The 20,643-nt window shown below is 44.4% G+C and overlaps 1 pseudogene; it reads right to left on the bottom strand.

Moving 5' to 3' along the window:
- Positions 1 to 1,119: 1,119 nt before the first annotated feature.
- On the bottom strand, positions 1,120 to 15,273 carry LOC143393811 (uncharacterized; annotated as a pseudogene).
- Between the last annotated feature and the right edge of the window lie 5,370 nt (positions 15,274 to 20,643).

Genomic DNA, 20,643 nt, shown 5'->3' with positions numbered 1-20,643 from the left:
ATGAGAGGGCCATGGTCCCTGTCTGGAGGGACCACACATGCTTGTGCCAGACCCAGGTAAGCAATGAACTTGTAGGAAGATGATCTGGCAGGCTGTGGGTGGTGGAGCCCAGAAAAGGCAGTCAGCCCAGCCCAGCCCAGCCCAGGTCACAGGAGGTTCTTGGGAGGACTAGATGCCTGCATCTTAAAGCAGAGAACAGGAAAAAGGCTCTTGCCCACAAAGGGAAATAGGAAGCAATATCAAGGCCCCTCTGCCAGTGGGATTTCTACACATCTCGGCTCAGCCCTGAACATTTCACACATGGCCTGCCACTTAATTCTCATGGCCCCATGGGGCAGGTGCTTTTATTACTCCCGTTTTTGAAGCTGAGGTCCCTGAGGCACAAGGGTTCAGTGATGATTTCAAGGCCATGTAGTGAGCAGGTGGGGGAGCCAGGATTTGAATGGAGGTACTCTGGCTCCAGAGTCCTTGCTTCTAACCCCAGATTATCCTGCAGTTTGGGTAACTCAGGAAGTATAGATGGCTGGAGCACAGAGTTGCAGGAGCTGGTTAGAAAGGATTATTCATGCTAAGGAGTCTAAATTTTATCCTGAAAACAGTAAGAGGTTTGAAAACAAAGGTGTGATCTGATCAGATCTGGCTGCAGGATGGATGTGTGCCTTTGGAAGGATTTGTGGGGCTGAGCTAGTACAATGTAAGGAAGCCTTTGTAGCGATTGAATTAAGAAAGGAGGCTGCAAAGATGGGTGAAGAGGAAGACAGATCTGAGCTTAGTTGAGATGAAGCTGGAGTCGTGACTCTCAGAAAAATCCAGACCCTGTTATAAGAACTAGCGTCAAAAGGTATAAGGAGCCATGACACCAAAATGTGGCAGTCAGAACCCAGGTTGCACAAAGTGCAATTTACTGGGGACTTTGAGACAGAAGTGTATCTTGGGCAGCAGTGAGACAGAAGGGTCCTTGTGCCCCAAAGCAGGAGGAAGTAGACTGTAAAAGTTGCTAAGTTACTTAAAACTTAGCCACAGCCAACTGGAATGTACACGAGTTTTCTTAAAAACTATTAGCATGTCCAACATCAGTTAAGAACATCTGAACATCAGTGACTAGCACAGCATGCTCAGCTACCTTAATGTCTTCGTCCTGTAAGGTTTGTAATATGTGCCAGGGTCACTTGGTGGGCAAGATGGCTGCAGTTGTGTCAGGTTGGATCCATCATTATAGACAGACTGTGGAGAGGGTGGCCTGATGCTTGGTTGGTATCTGGAGTAGGTGACTGTGCAGAGGGTGGCTTTTCTCAGGTTCACTGGAAACACTGGAATAAGAGCAGGTTTAGAAGAAAGGGGAGCACTCAATTCAGGTGCCTGTGGGAACTCCCCATGGAGATAAAGACCTTAATTAGGTCAGTGGAATGGAAAAGAAGAGGCAAGTGTCAGGTTATTTTAAAGCAGGTGTTCTTCACCTGGATAGACACAGGAGGTCTGTAAACTTGAATGGGAAATATATTCTATCTCTGTTTTCACTTTCCTGCTACTAAAGCTTATCATTTCCTTACACTATTAACGTAAGAAAACTATAATAGTAATGTTAGCAATATCTATGACTTTACCATCAATAGAAACCATAGACTTTTCATGTTATTTTTCATATCATATTTCAGTTGTTGCAATGGTCTGTGTTCATCACTACTTTAAAATGCTGGCAATGAGACCTGGCACTGGATCTGAGCAGTTTCCTTCTTTGTTAGCACCTTACTACCTGTATCAACATAATTTTGAAAACTATATTTTTTAAAATGGCATCCTTTGTAATCCTTTGTTTTATTTTATGAATTAAAAAGCATTATTCTGAAAAGCAGTACAAACTCTTCATCAGACTGCTGAATGTTTTAATGATTTAAAAAAGGGATTAGACTGGAATTGTAGCTCGGTGGTAGAGCACTTGCCTAGCATGTGCAAGGTACTGGGTTCGATCCTCAGCACCACATAAATAAATGCATATATAGTACATACATACATACATACACAAAAAAAGCCAGATGCAGTGGTGCACACCTGTAACCCCAGCAGCTTGGGAGGCTGAGACGGGAGGATCATGAGTTCAAAGCCAGCCTCAGCAATGGTGGGGCACTTAGCAACTCAGTGAGACCCTGTCTCTAAATAAAATACAAACTAAGGCTGGAGATGTGACTCAGTGGTTGAGTGCCCCTGAGTTCAATCCCTGGTACTGCGCCCCCCCCCCCAAAAAAAAGGTTAAGAACATCTGACTTAAGGTAAAATAAATTACACCTGTTGTTGATTGGAAATAAGGGGTAAGGAGTCAAAAGGAGGAAAACTAGAAGACTCCAAGAACAGCTGGCTAAATAACCTAGTGATTGATGGCAACAGGTTTCACCATAGAGAACAAAGAGGGAGCAGAAGTTTGGAGAGGATGATGGTGAGCTCATTTGTGGAGATGTCATGTATGAAGCTCACAGGACAAGCACTTGGAGCTCTCCAGTGGAATGCTGTCAGTGTGGCCACAAGCTGGACGAGGAGCAACCACAAGCAAAGAAATCTCATTTCAGAGGCATGGACTTGTTACAAAGTAAACAAGCATATCCAGGAAGAGCAATGCAAAGTGGGGTGAAGAAGAGAGCTAATCTGTGGGCACCTATCCAAGGAAACTTCCAGGGACAGTTAGTGGCCAAAAGGACACCTATTAAGTCATCAGAGGGGAGGCAGGAGAGAGAGCAGAAGTGGCATCATGGAAACTGGGGACAGTATTGTCAACATTGTCAGATGCACTAGAAAAAACAAATCAGAAGAGGACTATCTGAGACCCCAGAGTCGGCAGGCATGACTCTAGAGGACAGTCCTGCAAAGCTGTCAGAAAACAAATCCCAGTGAATTGACTTAATTGGAAGAAAGTGCAGGCCTTGAGTATGGGTTACTCTTTTGAGATATATCATGGGTGGGGCAGGGTGGCATGTACAGTAGTGTCAGCTACTCCAGAGGCTGAGAAGATCACTTGAGCCCAGGAGCCTGAGACCAGGCTGGTGACACATACAGGGTGGGCGTAGGGGAGAGAAAGGGGTACAGCATAAGAAACAATTGAAAAAGATATAATGGTGGGAGAGTGGGAAGCAGATCAGGAAACCTCTAAAATGAAGTAGGCAGTAAGCCAGGAGGGCAGAATGAGGACTGGCCTTAGGGTCATGCTTATGATCCACCAGCTGGCCTGTGGTCAGTGGAAAGAGTCTTCCTAGAGAGAGCTGGTTGGGTGGGAAGGGGGCAGGAACCCCGAAGGCACAAGTGGAGGTAGGAATAGGGCCACTTATTCCTCTTTTTGGGAGGAACCAGGGATTAAGCCCAGGGGCATTTAACAACAAAGCGACATCCCCAGCCCTTTTTATTTTATTTTATTTTAATGATTTTTTTAAAATACCTTCATTTTTTATTTATTTACTTTTATGTGGTGCTAAGGATCAAACCCAGGGCCACCCACATGCAAGGTGAGTGCTCTACCGCTGAGCTACAACCCCAGTCCCCCTTCTTATTTTTTTACTTTGCAAATAGGGCCTTACTAAGTTGCTGAGGCTGGCATTGAAATTGTGATCCTGGAGGAGGTGGGGCGGGGGGTGATTCTGGGGTTGTGGCTCAGCAGTTTGAGTGCTCATCTAGCACATGCGAGGTGCTGGGTTCGATCCTCAGCACCACATAAAAATAAATAAATAAAATAAAGGTATTGTGTCCAACTTCAACTAAAAATAAAGATTAAAAAAAAAGAAATTGTGATCCTCCTACCTCAGCCTCCAGAGCTGCTGGGATTACAGGAGTGCACCACCACACCCAGATGCCTGTTCCTCTTTGATAAGGGATTTTAGGTGGACTCCAACATGTAGTTAAGCTTAAGTGAGAAGAAAAGAAACACAGAGGATCCTGCCTTGTTCTTGTTTCCTCCACACAGAGGGGAGTCAGCGCTTTGGGTCACGACATGTATGCTGTTTGGGAAGATGGTCTGTTTAAGAAAAAGAACACAAAATTAACCAAATCAAAATTAGGAACAAAGTATTTATTTAGAATTAGAAAGGGAACACACCAATAATATTTTTAAAGGCAGACAAATACCACAAACCTTATAAAGTCAGAAAATAATGTAAGATTTATATTTACAAATTGACATGCTTCTACATTATTTTGTTTTTCCTGCAGCTTTGACTATCTAATCACTCCTTAATAACAATAATTTGTTAATATTTTTCTAATGAGAGACAAGAAAGCTAATTCAGTATTTCTTCTAATGTGATTGCTTGAAGTTATTTTGACTATTGATGGCTGAGAGGCATAGAGGTTTCAACTTCAAACACAAACCTTGTAGTATGACACAGGTTTCTGCTCACACAGACATTACAATTCTATCTCATGTGATTCTCATTTTCAAAAAAAAAAACAAAAACAGTAAAATGCTTATGATGCATATCTTAGCTGAAACTGCTATAACAAAACACCACAGGACTGGTCGTTTGAACAACATATTTATTTCTCACAGTTCTGGAAGCTAGAAGATCTAGGGTCAGGATAGGGTTCTTGTGAGGGCTGTCTTCCTGGCTTGCATCAAGTACAGGTGCCTTCTTGCTGTTTTTTCCTATGAAGGGGAGAGGGAGAAAGAAGGCCGTGGGGCACGAGCTCTCTGATCTCTTTTTAGTAAGGCAGAAGGGACACCTTATGACCTTTTCTAAACTTCATTACCTCCCAAAGGCAAATCACCCCCAAATTCTATCACAATGGAGGTTAGGATTTCAATTATGAATTTGGAAGGTATACAGACATGCAGCACCTAACAATGCACTTATAATTGTTATCAATGCTGCATTAGCTGGTTTGTTCCTAAGAGGAAGAGACTTCTGCTTTGACTGTGGCCTGAGAACCACATCCTCCTCTTCTTTCAAACATCTGAGAATGTTTCTGCATGTTTTGAGACCTGCTTTCTCCTCTACCCTCACTCCTCTGCTGCCAGGCTCCACAGGACACAGTCACATCCCTGTGTCTGACCCTGCACCTATGGCTCAGAGGGTGGTAGGAGTCCTGGGAACTGCTTCAACACCAGCATAAGAAGTAACTGAAAGGGAGATGAACAAAAAACTTGAACATTCCCTGCTAAACCCAAACTAAGTGTTTCCCCAGCTTAACTTCCTCTTAGCTGGATTCCCAAATACCCTCAGTATTAACCAACACAAGGAAACAGATGGAAACAGATGGCATCTTAACCAAAGTGATTAAAAGGTCTCACTTTTTTAAAGGTGACGAAAGCAACCTGTGAACACACTGGTAGGGGCTCTCTCAGGGCCTGGAAGGGGCTGGGCAAGTGGTGGGCTGCACCTACGTGGTGAATCTCCCTCCACCTCTGGTGCTGGGCTGTGAATGTGGGGGCCTGATAAAACTACTATATAAATTAAAGGAATTGAGAATTACAATAGGGCCTGCCAGGGGAAATGCTTTATGTGTATTAAGTCATTTAATCCTTACAGCACCCCTGCTATGGTTTGAATATAGATTGTCCCAAAGGTTCAGGTGCTAGAAATTTAGTCCCCAATGTAATGATATTGAGAGATGTTAAATCTTTTAAAAGTGAGACCTGAGGCTGGGGATATGGCTCAAGCGGTAGCATGCTCGCCTGGCATGCATGCGGCCCGGGTTCGATCCTCAGCAGCACAAACAAACAAAGATGTTGTGCCCACCGAAAACTAAAAAAAAAATAAATATCAAAAAATTCTCTCTCTCTCTATCTCTGTCTCTGTCTCTCACACTCTAAAAAAAAAAAAAAAAAAAAGTGAGGCCTGGTAGAAGGTGATTGGGGCATGATACCTCCATCTTCAGAATGAATTAATGTAGTTCTATAACCAGATTCCTTCCTGAGAGAGTGGTTGAATAAAAGAGTGAGCCTGGCCCTTGCCTGGGTTCTGCCTCCTCACTCATACAGATGCCTCTTCTGCACATTGAGTTCCCATACCACTTCTCTACGGTGTTGTCAAACAGCCAGGTGTCCTGATCAGATGTCAGCATTATGCTCTTTGGACTTTCCAGCCACTAGATTCATCAGTAAAATAAACCTCTTTATAAATGACCCAGTGTCGGGTATTTTGTTACATCAACACAAAACAAACCCTATGATGTTGGTGCTATGATAATCTTTACTTCACATATAGTGAAGGTAAGGTGCTTAAGCAGGGATTAGAATCCAGGCAATCTGGTTCATGCATGCCCCTAGAACCTTCTTCACAGCAGCCAGCCCCCACAGCCTCTGCCTCCCTCCAGACTCTGCACCTTCTATTATAGTACAGTTGTCCTTCAGTATCTTCAGGGGATAGGTTCCAGAAACGCCTATGGATACAAATATAAAAATCTGCAGATGTTCAAGTCCCTTATATAAATGGCATAGTATTTGCATTGAGCCTACACAAATCCTCCCATGTTCTTTGAAGTATCTCTAGATTACTCATAATACCATTGCAATGTAAATGCTACATAAAGAGTTGTATTGTATTGTGTAGGGGATGATGACATGAAAAATGTCTGTACATGTCTATTACAGATGCAGTCATCATAAGTTGAACTGCATAGTCCAGAATCCTTGGTTGGTAGAATCCATGGATGTGGAACCTGTGAATATGAGAGCCAACTGTGTGCAATTTGCTATTTTGCTTATTTTCCATGCCTTGTTTCCAATAATATAGACTCTGTGAGTACAGAGCTGTTTGTTTTGCTCACTGCTATGTTGCTAATGCCTGAAACAGTGCTTGGCACATAGTTTGCCTTCTGTAATTATCTTGAACTCTTTAATTCTCCTCACAAGAAGTAATCTATTTGGAAGACTGTATTTTAGTCAGCTTTTTTTTTTTTTTTTTTTTTTTTTTTTTTTGCCACTGTGGTCAAAAGACCTGGCAAGAACAATTTTAGAGGAGGAAAAGTTTATTTGACCCTCCTGGTTTCAGAGTCTTAGTCCTTCAATGGTCAACTCCATATCTCAGCCCAAGGTGACACAGAACATAATGGCAGAGGAAAGCAGCTCAGGACACAGCAAGCACAGAATGAGTTCTGCTCACCAAGGACAGAATATAAACCCTAAAGGCATGCCCACAGTAATCTGTCTCCTCTAGCCACACCCTACCTGCCTAAAGTTACCAGGCAGTTAATCCATATTAGTGGATTAATCCACTGATTTGGTTAAGACTCTCATAACTCATTTTATCTCTGAAAATTCTTGCATTATCTAACACATGAGCTTTTGGGGAACACCCCATATCTAAACCATGACAGACTGCAAAAGAAAATGAAAGAGGGAGGAAACACACACATAAATGGGGAAAATTTGGCTTATGTAATACTCAACAAAAGATGAACTTTTAAAACATTTTGATAAAATAGTTAGTGTAAGGGTCTGGCGAAACGTCGGAGGAAGAGACCACCAAGAGACTGACTCATGCAATTGCAGAAGGGGGTTTATTGGGGATCCATTCCAACGCGCTGGGGCTCCCGGCCCACTCAAGAAGGGTGAGCAGCCAAGAGCCCCAAGCAGGGGTTGAGCAGAGCTTAAGTACACTTCTTGGGGAGGGCGGGGGCTTTGCATACATCAGAACAAATCAGCATGAGGCACGGGAAAATTGAACAACAAATCTGAGACATGATTAGTACATTCATTAGCGGGAACAGATTGGGCAGGGGTGATTGGTTATTCCTAAGCAGGTACACATTCAAACTGATTGGTTCGGGCCCTGTATGCTCTAGGCTATGAATCAGCAAAATAGCCTAGTAGGGCATTGTCTTAACTGCCTCAGGGTGTAGCAGAGGAATTTAACAATACCTGGTCCTTCACTTTTTAACTTCAATTTCTTTTACTCTTACATTCCCCACTCCTTTTTCCGACTACTTTTAATCTTAAAAGTGATAGATCATAATTATTGAGGGGTCTCATTTTTCATTTCTGCCAGTGGAGCATATTGCTGCCTGATTACCATGAGTTTCACTTGTCCTATCTGAGCCTGGAGGAAAGAAACTATGCGGTTAAGCACACAGGGATCCACAGTCAGTAACAGCATAAGAATGATCAAGGGTCTGGCTAGGGCTGATAGGAGTGTAGTTAACCAGGGGGACTGGGCAAACCAAGACTCAAACCACCCTTGTTGAGTTTCCCTTTTTCTTTGGCGCTCTTCAAGGCGTTTTTTTAATTTACTCATAGATTCTTTTACAACTCCAGTATGGTCAGTATAAAAACAACATTCTTCCCTTGGTGCTATACAGAGGCCTCCTTCCCTCATAAAGAGAAGATCTAACCCCAGCCTGTTCTGCAAAACAACCTCAGAGAGAGAAGTTAAAGATTCTTGCAAGGCTGTGATAGAAGTCTCTAATGTTTTCAAGCCCTGATCTATCACTGTTTCTAACTGGGCCATTTGTTGTGACCCCCAGATCATAGCAGCTGCTCCCGTACCTACTCCTGCAGCAGCTCCTATCCCCAACAATATGGCTAGAGTGAGGGACACTGGTTCCTGGTGGAAACGGGTTATTTGTCCCCCTACTAGACCTTCAAATGATTCTGCATCATGAAAAAGCACCCTGGGGAGTACTTGCACCATCACACAATAATTTACTGAGCTGTCAAACACCTGGACTGAAATGCAAGGAGTTAATCCTGAGTCACATGCCCACCAGGTTCCTTTCTCAGGGACTAGAAAGCCCTGCGTGACATTGATTTCTCCTATCTGGGTGCATATGTGCTGTTTACTTTTGGGTGGGGACCCTAGACATAAACCTGTCCTGGTTACTTCTGGGAGAGTTAACTTTGGATTTTTGCCCCAACTACAGGTGGAACTCTGCGTCTTCACAGCATAAGTCCCATTAACTGCTATTCCTTCATAATAAGGGGGCGCGGCAGAGAGGCATAGCCGGCAGGATTGGGTGAGGTCTGGCTGTGTGGAATTCAGTACCGTGAAGGTTCCTTTAATTAATTCCCAGGGGGAGGGGTCAGCTATACTCCGGACTGGGGAAGTAGACAAAGACGGAAACCTGGAGGATTGAGATAGAAGAGGGGTTCTGGTAGTTCTAAGCAAAGGGGGTTTGGGATGCTTAATTCCTGGCTTGAGGGGATTGGGCCCTATTGTGGGATTTTCTTCCTGCTTAAGTCTGTTGAACCAGAGACCAAAGTCATAAGTGGGGCCATAAACATAGAACCGCATTCCCCAGTTATTTCCTGTAAGCCATGTTGTCCTGAGGTAGCCCCTTGCTTTGGAGATGAAAGTTATATTGAGGGGGTTACATAGAATATTTTTTTTCACAGCGAGTGTTTGACACTCGGCTAGTTAAACAGTTCCTAGGGTGTATCCAGGTGTCATTTCGCCCTACCTGAATCATGCTGTCTGGGGAGTTTGGTTTAAACCATGCAGCTCCCATTTGTTCACAACCCCAAGATTTGCAATTGAAGTCATTGGGCCCTCCACAGATTCGGACCTGTTTGCGGCTTCGGAAATCAGCTGGGCACACATAATAATCAAGACTGGCTAGTCTACACCTATGATAGGGGCAATGACATCCATGATACATATGGTGTGGGGAATGTTGCCCTGGCTTGGGGTCAAACGGGATCTGTGTGGGGTCCTCTATGTCAGGGAGGTCCCAGTCAGAGAGGCCTGTGGCCAGTTGACAAATGTCCGGATGGAGAGATAGCCACCAAGTCCATAGGGGGCCTATATGTGAAATAGACCATACTACTTGTCCAGTGGGATTTATAATCTGCCAGTGTTGTTGAACAGGCTGATGGGGATTAGGGCTGCAGGTGGTCAGGGGAAGAATCCATAGCCCTACCCACACGACGGACACACAACTTGAGAGGGTTACCAGTCTGTTCCAGTTTCCAGCCGGAGTCTGGACAGGGCACAGGCTTGAGATGGAAGGCATGGATCCAGGGAGTGATCCCATCTACTTTTACCGCTGTAGGCGTTATAAGCAGCACCTGGTATGGTCCTTTCCAGCGGGGTTCCAGGGATGACACCTGATGTCGTCTCACGAAGACGAAGTCTCCCACTTGATATCGGTGTGGGGTTCCCTTGTCTCCGGGCTGATAAGCAGTGGCCAACTGTTTCCACAGGTATCGCTGGGTGTGTTCAAGGGCTTTAAGTCTGTTAAGCAAGGGGGTGTGAAAGGAATCGTTAAGTCTCAGGGTTGGGGTCAAGTCCCTGATTGGAGGAGGGGCACCATAGAGAATTTCATAGCGGGTAAGGTTACACAAAGAGATGGAGGGGGTATTTCTTGCACGAAACAGTGCATAAGGTAGGAGCATAGTCCAATCTTTTATGCCGGTCTCCAAGCTTAATTTCGTTAAGGTCTCTTTGATGGTTCTATTCATCCTTTCTACCTGTCCTGAGCTCTGGGGTCTATAGGCACAATGTAACTTCCAATTATCCCCAGGGTCCTGGCCAATCCCTGACTTACCTGGGCCACAAATGCCGGTCTGTTATTGGAGCCCATTACCTTAGGCAGTCCAAATCTTGGAAAGATGTCTTCCAGAATCTTTTTGACCACCATCTGAGCAGTTTCTTTCTTCATGGGGAAGGCTTCGACCCATCCTGAAAAAGTATCTACAAAGACTAGGAGATACTTAAGTCCATACCTTGCTGGCTTGATTTCAGTAAAGTCCACTTCCCAGAACTGTCCGGGTCTGGTCCCTCATAAGCGCTTTCCTACAGGAAGCTTGGATGAGTATGCATTAACTAATTGGCAGACTTAACAAGCTCTGGTCACCTGCTCAGCTATTTCTTTTCTTTGTGAGCCAGTCAACAATAAGTCCTTTCTTTTGTCCTTCAAGAGTGCCTGTAACTTCTTTGAGCCTAAATGGGTGAGCTGGTGAACATCTTTGATGTAAAGTTGGGCTTTTTGGACTTGTGAACTTGGCTCTGTAGGATCCCGGAGTTCGGTGTCCATGTCCCCAGGCCATAAGTTGCCTGAATGTTCCTGCGCAGCCAAGTTTCCTGGTTGTTGTTCCCCCGGCGTGGAAACAGTTAACAGGGTCATTCCGTTTAGGGCTGTCAGCTTAGCTTCCTCATCTGCCCGTCTGTTTCCAACTGCCACGGGGTCATTCCCCTTCTGGTGCCCCGACAGTGCACTATAGCTAGTTCTTTAGGGCCTTTTACTGCCGAGAGAAGGTGGAGGATCTCATCTTTGTTCTTTATTTCCTTCCCAGGGGAGGTTAATAGCCCCCTTTGCTGGTAAGTAGCCCCATGCACATGAGCAGTGGCGAATGCATAGTGGCTATCAGTGTATATGGTGGCTCTTTTGCCTGATGCTAGCTCCAATGCTTTTGTAAGGGCAATTAGCTCTGCTTTTTGAGCTGATGTTCCTTCTGGAAGACCAGAAGACCAGATAACATTAATTTTGCTAACTACTGCTGCTCCAGCCTGCCGCTTACCGTCTTGAAGGAAGCTGCTCCCATCCATAAACCATACGACCTCAGGGCGGGGCAGTGGCTGATCCTTTAAGTCTTGTCGTACATTGGTCTCCTCTGCCAGTATGTGTTGACAATCATGAGCGACGGGTCCTGATGATTCTTCTGGCAGCAGTGTAGCCGGGTTGAGTGGAGCAGGGGGTCCCAGCGTTATTCTGTCCTTGTCAAGCAAGAGGCTCTGGTAATGGGTTATTCTGGAGTTTGATAGCCACCTGTCTGGAGGCTGATGGATGATGCTCTCCAGGGCATGGGGGGCTATGATGGTTAGCTTCTGCCCCAGTGTTAACTTATCAGCATCCTTTATTAGAAGGGCTGCTGCTGCTATAGCCCTTAGGCAATGGGGCCACCCGCTAGCCACTGGGTCCAATTTTTTTGATAAGTATGCTACCAGCCTTTTCCAAGGTCCCAAAGTCTGAGTGAGCACTCCCCGTGCTATTCCTTTCTTTTTCTCGATGTAGAGAGTGAAGGGTTTTTCTACATCTGGGAGAGCTAAGGCTGGGGCGGATAGCAGCACCTTTTTGATATTATCAAAAGCCTGTTGGTGTTCAGGGGTCCATTGGAATTGGGCATCCCCCTTTATCAGCGGGTATAAAGGGGCAGCCAAAGACACAAACCCAGGAATCCATAACCTACAAAAGCCGGCAGTCCCAAGAAACTCTCTGAGCTGTCTCTTATCAGATGAGGGCGGTATCTGCACAACAGTTCATTTTCTGGGCTCAGTAAGCCATCGTTTGCCACCCCTAAGTGAATAACCCAGGAAGATTACTTCTTGTTGACAAACTTGGGCCTTTTTGGCAGAAGCCCTGTATCCGAGCTGAGCAAGCTCGGATAATAGTGCTTGGGTCCCAGACTCACAGTTCTCCTTGGTATTGGCTGCCAGCAGCAGATCATCCACATATTGGAGTAGGGTGACTTCGGGGTGTGCAGTTCTGAAGTCGTTGAGGTCCCTGTGGAGAGCTTCATCAAAGAGAGTGGGGGAGTTTTTGAACCCCTGTGGGAGTCTAGTCCAGGATAGTTGGCCAGATGTTCCTATTTCTGGGTCTATCCATTCGAAAGCAAACAACAACTGACTGTCCTTATGCAGGGGCAAGCAGAAGAAAGCATCTTTTAAATCCAGCACAGTGTGCCATTTCTGCTCCGGATTCAGAGTGCTAAGCAAATTATATGGATTAGGCACCGTGGGGTGGATGTCCTGCACTCTGTTGTTGATCTCTCTTAAGTCTTGAACAGGACGGTAGTCCCCAATTCCTGGCTTTCTTACTGGTAACAGGGGGGTATTCCAGGCCGATTGACAGGGCCTTAGGACCCCAAGAGCCAGGTATTTCTGAATATGGGGTCTTATCCCATCCCTAGCTTCTTTGCTTAGAGGGTATTGTTTAACACTGATTGGAGAGGCAGAGGCTTTTAATTCTACTACTGCTGGAGGTTGTTTTATGGCTAGACCTAACCCAGAAGTTTCTGCCCAGGCATTAGGATAATCTTTTATCCATCTCTGGGGTAGTCTACCTGTTCGATCGGTCCCAGGGGCCGTGAAGAGTTGATGTTCATCTTCTACTGACATAGTCAGAGCCGTGACTATGGGGGTCTTTACTGAAGGGTTTAGAAACTCCACTTGGGGACCATCGGGGTTAAAGGTTATTTTAGCCCTGAGCTTGGTGAGTAGGTCCCTGCCCATTAATGGGGCTGGGCATTTTGGGATTACTAGGAAAGAGTGGTGAACTTTTCCCCTTCCTAGGTCCATAGTCCTCTTTGTTGTCCAAGCCCGATATTTACTGCCATTAGCCCCTTGAACTAAGGATCTTTTATTAGATAGAGGGCCCAGTGGGGCCTTGAGGGCTGAATATACGGCTCCTGTATCTACTTCAAAGTTCACTGGGGTCCCCTCCACCTCAAAAGTTACCCTGAGCTTGGGGAGGAGATCCGAGCCCTGACTTTCCTAATCATCTTCTAGAGTCAGCATGGCGGGCTGACGTGATTGCCTCTTTTTGGGCCCTCTGTGGCCCAGTGTCCTTTTTTTTTTTTTTTTTACAGTAGGCACATTGATCTGAGGCCAGGGACAGCCTTTGGCGTGGGCCCAGGTATCCCTTCCTGTCTCCCTGCTTTCTAACTTCTGGCCTGTCTGCGGCTGTGACCAGGACCTTAGCCAATGTTTTAGTCTGCCTTATGTTTCTCTCATCTTCCTTGCGTTCCCTTTCCTTCTCCCTCCTCTGTTCCTTCTCTTCCTCAGTTTCTCTCTTATAATATATTTTCTCAGCCTCTCTGACTAAATCTCTTAAGGTCATATCTTGTAGTCCATCTAAACATTGTAACTTTTTCTTAATATCTAGGGCAGCCTGCCCAATAAAAGCCATTGCAACAGATGCCTTTTGGTCCTCTGCCTGAGGATTAAAGGGAGTGTATCTCCTATATGCTTCCATAATTCTCTCCAGAAACATGGAGGGAGATTCATTGGGTCCCTGAATTATCTCTCTTACCTTGGCCAAATTAGTTGGCCGCCTAGCGGCCGCTCAAAAACACACTACAAGAGCCCGGCGATAAGTGGACAGATGCTCCCTACCTTCAAAGGTGTTAGGGTCCCAGTTGGGTCGGTTTAAGGGGAAGCCAGCTTCTATGATGTTAGGGAGTTGAGTTGGTCTCCCATCTGGTCCAAGAATATTCTTTCGGGCTTCCAAGAGGATTCTCTCCCATTCCTCTGTTGTGAAGAGAGTCCCCAGAAGCTGTTGGCAGTCATCCCAAGTGGGCTGGTGTGAGAACATCAGCGACTCGACTAAACCTGTAAGTCGGCTGGGGTCCTCAGAAAAAGGGGGATTGTTATTTTTCCAGTTGTACAGATCTGAGGAGGAGAAAGGCCAGTATTGGTAAGCCTGCATTTCTCCCCCGCGCCCATCATCTATCGTGGGCCCATAGGGACGAAGAGGAAGCATCACCAGGGCTTCCGAGTTCTCCATTATCCGCCGCCTGCAGGTTCCTTTAGCTGGTTCAGGTTCCTCCGGTGGGGGAGGGGCTGCTGCCGCTGCTGCCAATGCCGCTGCCACGGGGAAATCCCTGGGAGGGCTTGGGTCTGACCCAATTACCTCTAGCGGCGGGGTAACCGAGTCAGCGGCGGGAGGGTCATCTAGGATGGGTTGGGGGTTTGGGAGCATGGGTAGAGGATAAGGAGGGGGAGAAGAGTCCTGTGACTCAGGGAGTATGAAGGGACCACGGGGAGGAGCGGAAGGTTTGAGTGATTGGATCATGGGGGAGGGGGTTGGAATGGGAGCTGGGACAAGAAAAGGCTTCACCCGCGTGGGAGGAAATTCACAGAGGTACTGCAAGGTTAAAATATATGGCTGTTGATCTGGATGGCCACGCCGCCCCGGCTGAAAGACAATATCCCTGACTTTGCAGATTAGAGGGAGGTAGAAGGACCCTCCTGGGGGCCATTTAACTCCGAAGGTGGGCCATTCTGAAGTGCAGAGTGTCTGCCAGGTCTGGTGTTTCACTGAAAAAGAAAGATTCTGGGCCCTTGAATGGACGTCAGTCCAATGTTCAAGAGTCAGGGACAGAGGCGTGGTATGGTTTTGTCCCATACTGGATGTTGCTCAAACAGAGACAATACAAACGTGACACAGACACACAGTAAACATTTAACACAAGTTCAGAAGCAAAAATTAAAGACAGACAGTCAACTTAACCTGAAAAAAAAAAGAATAGCCGGCAAAGCCAGACGGGTTGGCAGCAGAACACCTGACGAGGGCTCCTCCGTCCCTCTAAGGGCACTTCCGTCCCTTTACCAGATGAGGGCTCTTCCGTCCCTCCCCGAGTCCTCCAAGGCGTCCCTTGGAGAACGTGGCCTGTGGCTTCAGGACACGTCTGTCCACCACCGCCAGGGAGAACTTACGCTCTCCGCTGGCAGCCACCCTGCCAACCCAAACCGAAAAACCAGAAAAGCTCTGAGAGCTCACGCACTCCACTGAGCCAAATACCAAGCCCTGAGCGATCGCAAAGGAAAAACAAGAAAGAGAAGAAGGAGAAGAAGAGGAGGAAGAAGAAGAAGAGGCGCCTTACTTATTTACCCCCTAAAAGGAGTCCGTTGGGGTCTCCCTGTCCGGCGATGCGCAGTTCCCGGCCAACGCACCAAATGTAAGGGTCTGGCGAAACGTCGGAGGAAGAGACCACCAAGAGACTGACTCATGCAATTGCAGAAGGGGGTTTATTGGGGATCCATTCCAACGCGCTGGGGCTCCCGGCCCACTCAAGAAGGGTGAGCAGCCAAGAGCCCCAAGCAGGGGTTGAGCAGAGCTTAAGTACACTTCTTGGGGAGGGCGGGGGCTTTGCATACATCAGAACAAATCAGCATGAGGCGCGGGAAAATTGAACAACAAATCTGAGACATGATTAGTACATTCATTAGCGGGAACAGATTGGGCAGGGGTGATTGGTTATTCCTAAGCAGGTACACATTCAAACTGATTGGTTCGGGCCCTGTATGCTCTAGGCTATGAATCAGCAAAATAGCCTAGTAGGGCATTGTCTTAACTGCCTCAGGGTGTAGCAGAGGAATTTAACAATACCTGGTCCTTCACTTTTTAACTTCAATTTCTTTTACTCTTACAGTTAGCTTCATCCTTAGTGTTGGTGACTTATAGTCCCATGTGTCTCAGACCAGGTTCAGAGAACCCAACTAAGAATACTTAAAGAATTTCAGATGGTCTTGAAGTTCAGGCGAAGTTTGAAATTCAAAATTTGAGTTAGCATCTGACTACAGGATCTTGTGATTTTCTCCAGTAACATAACCCCAAGGAAAGCAGGAAGGTCAATGGATCCAAGGTTGAGGATCTGTTGGTTTAGCAAGTCATAGCGGGTAAGGGCGTGCTTCTAATGATAAGATTGTCCTAAAAGTGTCCTTAAGGCCAAAAGCACCAGGGGCTATGACATGGGAAGGTTGAAGGTCAGATGCCTTGGAAAGATTGAAGATTTGTAGAATGAAGTGCAGAGAGAAAGACGGGTAGGGAGTTGAGGGCAGAGTGGAATTTCAAAGTTCAGCATTTCAGAGGTCAGTGAAGCAGTTCTAGGTGATGATGAGTTCTTGTAACAAGATAGGAGACATTGATAGCAAGAGACCAGAATTAAGATAAGTCATGAGACAGGAGAAAACTTGACAGTATTTGAGATAGGCACTGATGCACAGGTTTAACAACTTAAATCTGCAAACTGTAAAGCTAGCTTTAAACACCATATGATTTAAAAAAGAATATTACCTTCTCCAATAGTCCAGTTCTGATGGAAAATGCCTTATTTTTGATAATTTTAAAATAGCAACCCTTCCAAAATTAACAAATCAAGATCCTGGCATCATCTCAATTCAGTAGGTTGATAAAGTTGGAAGCCAAGTTTTGCTTGCTGAAGGTTTGATTCTGTTCAAAGAATCACTTGCAATTAAATACATATCAAAGAAGTGTTACTTTCTATCTCCAGACTAAAGTCCCCTTTGAGACAATACTTTATGTAGTGGGACGAAGATCATAAGAGATCTTTAGCTTCTAGAAGTTCATCATGTTCTAAGGCTACAAGACACTCAATAAATATAAAAATAAACATTAAACAATGGTAGGCTGGAGAAAGCACTTTGCTTTCTCAGACACCCAATTCATGAAGTGCTCCAATTACAAATATAACCAACTGATTTTCCGAAAACAAAACAAAAAAACACTAAGTATTATCTAGTAGCTTAAACAGAAAACATAATAGCTTGAAATTACATGTAATGCCCAGTGAGGAGTAAGATTTCAACTTCTTTCACTGTCGAGAATAGTGGGACGATAGGGAAAGGAAAAAAAAAGTTATTGTATTTTTTTCCCTTTTTTCAAATTTTTTCATCTACTACTTAGCCTAAAACACTGGGGAAAAAAAAAAAGATAACAGAAATCCCAGACTAACTGTAGTCAGCAAGTAAGTTGATTATATTCTCCTTTAAGGAAATTCATAATAAAAGAACCTATTTGTGTGTTTCATTAAATTCACCTGAATTGATAAGAAGGCTTACAGAAGTCTTTTAAGACAGAGGTGTGTAAAAGGCTTTCTGCTCTTTACTGCAGACTTTTTAAGCAGACAGTAACTAAGCAATGTCCCCTTTCCCTGCTTTGAAAAGCAGAAGCTTTTCAGGGGCAGTGGAAGGGTTAGGTGGGGGACAATACATCTGGTCTGGCAGATTGACAGGCTCCTCGGTAGTGTTTTGGAAACTAGAGGTGAAGGAATGCATACACTAGATCTTACATGCGAAGTCGTTTTTAGACATTTTATGAAACTAGGGAAACAATTTTGCCCTTTCCATTTTTCCCCTGCTGAGTTTTCTGTATCTCTAAGACAGATGGAGCACATGTAACAAAACCAACCAAATGCAGAGGATGCAATCTGGGATATTAAAAATAAAATCTTTTCCAAATCTTCACAAGCTCCTTTAAAAACACTTCCACCCAAGTGTTAGAGCTGTTAGAACAGAGGTGTCTAAAAAAGGAAAGAAGAAGAGGTGCCCCAAGGGTTCTTATTTCTAAACCAGCCAGAATTAATATTTATTTCTCAGAAAGGGTCCTTTATACAATGAGCAAATGTGACCAAATTTAGTCATAATGTGGGCTGAAAAATGAAGGCTCTCCATTAATAATCTTTAAATATAAAAAAGTTGGACTGTATCCAGAAACAATACAAATAAGTAAATGCAATTAATACCAGGTTACTATATTACTATACTCCAAATAAACATTTGCTCCCATTAAGATTTTCAGAGAAATCTATGAAGAAAATACAGTTAACTAGATTTTTAACATTGTATTCTCTATCCTTGCAAATATAAGCTCTTTACTATAGAAACATTATAGCTTATATTTTGCATTTTCATAATATTTAAATTTTATATTTTCATAATATTTAAAAATAGGAACCTATCAATAATGGCTCCTGAGTTTTTAATTTTCTATGTAAAACCAATTTATTCTGAGCCATATGCAATTTCAGATTTTTCAAGGGGTAGATTAACCTCACAAAATTATGTTCAAATATCACTATTTCATTGCCATCATCCAAAGAACACATCAATATTCAATTAAATATAAATAAAATTAATGTTTTCTCCTTTTTTGCCTTTCCACTGGGACATATAAATAAATTGTTTGGAATACATTACTGAGGGAAATTAAATGTAAATTACTTCTGTCTTAACTTATGGAGTCTCTACACACTGGGAACTGAACTAGGCGCTGGATACAGCCAGGAATGCGATAAACAGGCTCGTTCAGTCCAATAGGGCAGATTGGCATTAAACCCACAAATAAGCCAACAATCAAATGACACAATTTCCGATGGTGATGAGTACAATTAAATCTGCTATTGGGATTGATGGTGGCCGAGAATGGATGGAGGAACAGTGGGACAGGGGACAGGGCAGTCAGGAAATTGGAAAAGGTGATGTTTGAATTAATACCCAAGAACAAGCCAAGCCCTGTGGTGCATGCCTGTAATCCCAGAGATAGAGAATTGGTTGTTGGTGGGGAAAAACAAAACCCACACATTCTGGTGACCAGGAGTTTCCTGTGTTGGTGTTGCATGTAGGGACAGTTTATTTCTTCTCTATACAGGCAAGAACAAGAATAGAAGTAGAGAGACAGCTAGGAGGCTGAAGGATAGGAGACTCTTAAATACATGTTGGCAGTGGCCATGGTAGTGATGATGAGAGACCTGTTCAGACCTGAAATACAGTTTAGACAGGTGCGGTGGTGATGGTGCGTACCTGTAATCCTAGTGAATTGGGAGCCTATGGCAGGAGGATCACAAGTTTGAGGCCAGCTTCAGCAACTTAGGAAGACTCTCTCAAAAAAATAAAAATAAAAAAGAGCTAGAGATGGGCTGGGGTTGTGGCTCAGTGGTAGAGTGCTTGCCTAGCATGTGTGAGATTCAATTCTCAGCACTGCATACAAATAAATATAAATAAAGGTCCATCAACAACTAAAAACAAAAAAGTAAAAAGAAAAAAAAAGGCTGGAGATGTAGCTCACTGGCAGAGCACCTCTGGGTCAGTACTAATATTTGCAGTCAGTACTAATAATATATTATATAGATGAATATATATGTATGTATACACTTATTTATTTATTTACAGCCTACAGAACTAGCTGGTCTATTATGGTAGATTATTTCATTTTCCCCAAATATTATCTCTCATGAGCTATATTTCCAAAATTTTTCTGAGACAGTGTTAGACCCAAGCCCCTTGCCCTTACTTCTCTATTCATGTATGTATCAACACACTCCTTTTGTGTCTCAAAAAAAAAAAAAATAAATGCCCAACTCTCTTAAATCACAGTTGGTCCAAATGGCTTTTTAGTTATCATTTAGTTATCAGTGCCCTGAGTACGTTCCAGCCAGCAGAGTGCCTTCAGAGCCCTAAAGTGACCTCCAGCTAGCCTTTCCCGGGCCTTACACCCAGTAGCCTCCTACAAACTCCTAGAAAAATCCATTTTGGATTTGTGCATGGCTCTTCCCAAGCCCAAGATTCCACAGTCTCTGAGGCTCTGTCGCAGTGACATTCAGGGGGTGATTATCAGGGTCTAGCTCAATACTAGGGTGTCTATGGGATTGATGTGCTTCACTCTTCTCAACTAGGACAGAACTATCAGCAACACCATCTCATGGTCAGGGAGATCAGTATGTGGACATGTTTTGCAAATTGTGAAATAACACACATCTAGGATTTAAGTTAGGTGGAGATTAACCAGGCTCTTAACCACCAGGCCTCACTGCAGCACCAACAACTACTCCAAGAATAGTCCCTTTGCCCCCCACTTAATGAAGTGTCGCCACATTTCAGTTGATGACTTGGGGTAAGATTCTTAATCTTCCTGTGCCCATTTTCTCACCTGTAAAAGACAGGTAATGATAATGCCTGCCTTGTAAGGTGAGGACCAAGTATGTTACTATATACAAAGTGCTTTGAATGGCAAATGGTACAGAGCACATGCTACCTGAGTATCTTCCTCCTGTCCTGATCACCGAATATCAGCCAAATGACCACTGAGCCATTTCCAAAAGCTCCCTAGGTAAGGTGTCTGTGGAGTGGGTGGCTCAGGGTATACATAGCAAGATCATTACCAAAAAGAAAAAAAAAAAAAACAAAAACGCAGCAGAAGTTTGATGAAGCTGAG

This window comes from Callospermophilus lateralis, chromosome 3, assembly GCF_048772815.1.
Source record: "Callospermophilus lateralis isolate mCalLat2 chromosome 3, mCalLat2.hap1, whole genome shotgun sequence".
NCBI classification, from domain to species: Eukaryota; Metazoa; Chordata; class Mammalia; order Rodentia; family Sciuridae; genus Callospermophilus; species Callospermophilus lateralis.
The sequence above is the reverse complement of the archived record's forward strand: the minus strand, read 5'-3'. Positions and strand labels throughout refer to the sequence as shown.